The sequence below is a fragment of the Macaca fascicularis genome, chromosome 16 (assembly GCF_037993035.2).
Source record: "Macaca fascicularis isolate 582-1 chromosome 16, T2T-MFA8v1.1".
NCBI classification, from domain to species: Eukaryota; Metazoa; Chordata; class Mammalia; order Primates; family Cercopithecidae; genus Macaca; species Macaca fascicularis.
In genome coordinates, this window is record NC_088390.1 from 3,404,130 (window position 1) to 3,409,770 (window position 5,641).

Sequence of the window (5,641 nt, forward strand, 5' to 3'; positions counted from 1 at the left end):
CCCTCGTTTAACTCCGAGAAGTTTGTTATTACCAACTTTCTGAAGCCTACTTCTGTCAACTCGTCAAAGTCATTCTCCATCCAGCTATGTTCTGTTGCTGGTGACGAGCTGCGATCCTTTGGAAAAGAAGGGGCACTCTGGATTTTAGAATTTTCAGCTTTTCTGCTCTAATTTCTCCCATCTTTGTGGTTTTACTTACCTCTGGTCTTTGACGATGGTGACCTACAGATGGGTTTTTGGTGTGGATGTCATTTTTGTTGATGTTGATGTTATTCCTTTCTGTTTGTTAGTTTTCCTTTTAAAAGTCAGGTCCCTCGGCTGCAGGAGTTTGCTGGAGGTCCACTCTAGACCCTGCTTGCCTGGGTATCACCAATGGAGGCAGCAGAACAGCAAATATTGCAGACAGCAAATATTGCTGCCTGATCCTTCCTCTGGAAGCTTCATCTCAGGGGGGGCACCTGGCTGTATGAGGTGTTAGTCGGTCCCTACTGGGAGGTGTCTCCAAGTTAGGCTACATGGGGGTCAGGGACCCACTTGAGAAGGCAGTCTGTCCGTTCTCAGAGCTCAAACACCATGCTGGGAGAACCACTGCTCTCTTCAGAGCTGTCAGACAGGGACGTTTAAATCTGCAGAAGTTTCTGCTGCCTTTTGTTCAGCTATGCCCTGCCCCAAGAGGTGGAGTCTACAGAGGCAGGTGGACCTCACTAAGCTGTGGTGGGTTCCACCCAGTTAGAGCTTCCAGGCCGCTTTGTTTACTTACTCTAGCCTCAGCAATGGTGGACGCCCCTCCCCCAGCCAGGTTTGCCACCTTGCAGTTTGATCTCAGATTGCTGCACCAGCAATGAGCAAGTGGCGTGGGCATGGGGCTCACTAAGCCATGCACAGGATATAATCTCCTGGTGTGCCGTTTGCTAAGACCATTGAAAAAGTGCAGTATTTAGGTGGCAGTGTTCTGATTTTCCCAGTACAGTCTGTCATGGCTTCCCTTGGTTAGGAAAGGGAAATCCCCTGACCCCTTGTACTCCTGGGTGAGGCGATGCCCCGCCCTGCTTTGGCTCATCCTCCGTGGGCTGCACCCACTGTCCGACCAGTTCCAGTGAGATGAACCAGGTACCTCAGTTGGAAATGCAGAAATCACCCTTCTTCTGCGTCGATCATGCTGGAAGCTGCAGACCGGAGCTGTTCCTATTTGGCCATCTTCGAACGGACCTACTTATATGAAATTCTAATGCAAACACAATAAGAAATTGACTCATTGGCCAACATAAACTCAGTATGCCCCATCCAATAACTCATTTTGGAGAATGCTGAGGTTTTAATGTGCTGCGTCTTGCTTTCACTTACTGTCATGCATCCATTTTGGGAAACAGAAAAAAACTAGAAACCATGACTTCTTTCCAACTTTCAAAAGCATTTCATGAAGAAAACTAAGCCACAAATTGAATAATTCATGTTCTGGGTGGGAAGTGGGGAAAAGAACAAGTTTGGAGGGAGTACACCCAGGAGTTATCAGCACTGTATTGGACAGGAGTGTTCATTAGATGAAAGCTATTCCCATTTTTAACAGTAGTCTAGTTTTCATCAAGTCTCCACCCCTCCCTGACGTAGCCCACATGCTTTGGCAGAAGGTAACTCCATCTCCCCCAGCCCCTTTGCCTCATTATTTGTTCAAGTAACCTAGACTCAAGCCATCCAACACTTGAAACGCTGTCCCATCACCATGGGCAACCTATGTCATCAAAGAAGCAGAAGGAGGGGTTTGTGATTTGACTTTGTCTAGGAATTTTTTCTCATTTTAATCTATGACTTGCAATACATCTTAGTGTCATTCGCCTTGTTTCTATTTTTCCACTCAGTGATATACAGGAGTACCGTGTTGCCACATCAGTGCATACGCAGCGGGATATTTGGCTGCATGGCACTGCCCTCCTTTATGCAGCGTGTTATATAAATGAGCCAAAGATGATGTCTGTGTATTGACCCCTAAGTGGCCTATTTCTTCACTGCAGGCTGAGACTTGTGAGCTGAAAAGCCTGTGGGCCCCAAATTCAAATTTTTACTCATCTAATTATTTTTAAATAAAACTACCCTGCAGAAGATTTTCAGCAATTTAGAGCCTTCCTGCTTTGCGTGTCCTGTAAAAACTCACTCAGCATCTGCCAACCACAGATAAGACAGCCTTGTGGTTGTAAGACTCCAGGCCACTACTGTCCCTTGGAGCCTCTGACCCGGAGATTCCCCACCATACAGCTAGACAATATCATCTAGACACAAAAGTCCCTCTCTAATTCCCTTCTCTTCTGGGAGTTCTCTTGCCCTCCTCCAGGAAAAGGATTTCTTTGCCTGACCACTTCCCTTAATAAAGTTTGTATGCACTACTGCCACTTATAGTCATATCCTTTTCCTTGACCATTCCCCAAATCCCTCAAACTCCCTCCATAACCACACTCCGATATCACTTTGAGGAACTATGTCTTCAATCCTCCTTCAGTTTATGAGGTTTGGGTGGGGCTGCACACCAGATCTGGCTCAGCAGTATACCAAATCCTCCAGTTATAGCTTTAGGGAAGGGTATCTGACCCAAGTTGACCCAACCAGAGTGAATCCTAGACCTCATGCTGAGCCATCTGGAGGGAATGTTCCCTGTTTCCCAAGAGGCTATGATGGGAAGAGCAGTAGCAGCCACCTTGCCTATGAGGTTTGGAGGATCAAACAAAGTCTCTAGGACTCACTTTTGCTCCATCTCTTACAACTGCCTTTCTCTGGGTTGGCCTCCCAGCCCCCCACCAGCTCCACAGAGCACGCAGCCCTGGCCGCGCCTCCCCTGCTGCAGCTGGCATTCCCACAGCGGCTGCTCCAGACGGGCCACCACTATCACTTCTGCATAAACTGTGGTTCCCACGTGCTTCCCACACGCCCAAACTCTCCCACTTTTCTTCTTGGTTTAAATATCACTTCTCCCCGGAAGTTCTCCCTGAACACTCAAGCCACAGGTGCAGTTTTGTTTCAACTCCTAGGGCACTTACCGCAAGCACTGTAACTCACTGTGTCTTCTCTCCCCAGTCTGTTAACTATGAAATGTCCATCCTCAAAACTTTATACCCTCAAACATGAACGGGTCATCAGTTTACTCCTCTCAATTTACCAGGGAGAAAGCTGAGACTCACAGGGGAGAAATGCCTCACCTAGGGTCAAAAGCCAGTGGGGACTTGAATATCTCACTCATCCCATGACTTCTCTGACACCCCCTGGAGATCAAGAAGGCTGGGACCCCATATTCTGAGTAAATGTTTTCAAGTGAATGAACAGTCAAGCTGGAGAAGCTCATTCCATGGGAAGCGACTATCAGTTCCACAAAAACGAAAAGGCATGCCCACATGGAGAAAGGAAAGATGAGAGAACGCGACTGTCCTCAGAAGAAATTGGTCCAGCCTGGGAAGTTAGGTCGGCCCCTCCAGATCCAGGAGGGCTGCTTTGCTGAGGCCAAAAAGGACAGGACAGTCAAAAGGCTTCAGAACAAGGAACAGAAGTCATTTTGCTCTGGCATCAGCTGGACAAGGCTGAGATCCCCGCAACTCCAACCTGAGCAATGGAGTAACAGAGAGGACCAACCCTGAAGTCCACCAAGAGCAGCTCCACATGGGATATGAGGCTCAGCTGCCATGATCCCTGAACCTACTGCCCTGGAACAAATCTGCTGGCAATTCCAGCCCTCTCCTCCCCCAGCTTCTGGGTGAGGTGGGACCTCAGGGCTGAGGCAGGCTGGGAGCTCAGGGAAGGGCACCCCCAGCTCCACTTCACTGCACACAGTGGAACTAGGAGGAAGAGCTCTTCCCTGAGCAGAGGAATCACATGGTGAGGTCGCAGCTGCAGGTGTGACTGTTGTAGCTCAGGGTGGGAAAAACCAGGGAGAAGAGGCCAGGGTCACTAACACACCCCATCCCTCACGTGCCATCCTGCTTAGAAAGAGGCAGGGGAGTGATGGCATCATCCTCTGAGCACAGTAGACCAGCACGGCCAGTCACCACACTGAGAGGCATCTACCTCAGTTCTGGGTTCCCACACACCTCGATGCCCCCTCTCCTACTCAGTTTTCTAGCACAAGAGGGCAGGGGAGGCTGCGCTGGCTGAGGACTGAGGAGTCCTCAAGGGGCCAGCAGTTTCAGAGGCCACCATAACTCTCCATGGAATTTCCAAGCTAATCAATTAGTGGGTGGCCCCTCTCCTCCCAGACTACAGGCCACTCCTCCTGCCTTTGGCTGCTGAGGCCAATCTCCCTCTCCAGGGCGCACCTGCTGTAACTCCCCCTCTGCCTGAAGCAGATCAGCCTCTGTGGGTGAGCTGTGGAGGCAGAGCTCATTCATGCTCGCAGACTTGCTGAGAGGAAGCAGAAGAATCGTGGCAGAAAGGGAAGGGGAGTAAATCAAGTGTCTGAGGGACAGCAGTACACGAGAATGACCTTCCAACACGTGGCAGGCAGCACCGGGAAATGGATGAACAATAGGTGGGTTCGGAGCACAGGATCTGGACTCTGGCTCATCCCCGATCACTGAGCAACTGCAGACACCGTTCTCCGGGTGCTGCTTTTCCTGTCTATGACATGGGTGTTGGGGGGAATGATATCTAGGAATCATTGCCAGCTGCCTGATACCAAGATAGAATGGTGAGCTCTTTGACTTTGTCTTACTCATCTTTGAGTGCCTCCCCCACCAGTGCTCAAGTACCTGCCTGGCACGGAGTAGATACAACAGTTAAGATTTTTGAATACATTATTGAAGACAAATGAGTAAGAAGTTGGCAGAGGGAAGTAGAGGAGGAGAAGTCCTTGGAATAGAAAGGGCTCGTCCAGGACTGACTGTGGTTGAAGAGAAAGTTACCGGGCACACCATCAAGAGAAGAATCTGGGCTGGCCAAGAAGAGACTGGATTTAAGGAATTGGATAGAAACCCCCAGGCCTGAGAGCGTGGGGGCCAGTGACGGTTTCCCTGTTTACCACTGTCCACTCTCCACTCTGTTGAGGCAGGCAGACTTGAGGCAAGAGAGCAAGAGGAAGGAGGGAACCAGTATGTGGATGTTTGCATGTAGACTCACATGTGTGCCTCAGTGTGTCTGGGGGTATCTGTTGAGGTTTCTATGTCTCTGGCATTTGTTTGGGGGCAGGGCATCTTCGCTGGGTGCTGCGTGTGTATGTGGCATACATGACTCATGTTTTTCTCTAGCGCATGGATCTGTGTACGTGTCTATGTCTGTAAGGGACTGAGTGCCTGTGTGTGCCCACGTTCATATATTCCTGTCCCAGTGGGTGTGCATGTGTCTCTGGCACGTCTGTGTGTCTGGACATATCGGGATATATCCCTGCATATCTATGTGCAAGCATGTATCCCGTGTCTTGGGGTATCTCAAAAGTGACCTCCACTTTTGGAGCACTGTGTGCTCCAAAAGTGACCATTTCAGCATGGAGTTGAAGGCAGTGAGCTGCCTCAAACATAGGGTTTTTTTTTTTTAACTCTCGATCCTAAGCATCCCTGCCTCATTTTGTGATCTTAAATAATCAATCCTTCCTGCTCAATTCAAAGCAGACACCTGCCTTACCTGGGCCTCAGGAAAGGGCTATGTGTCCACAACAGCAGCTCAGCATCCA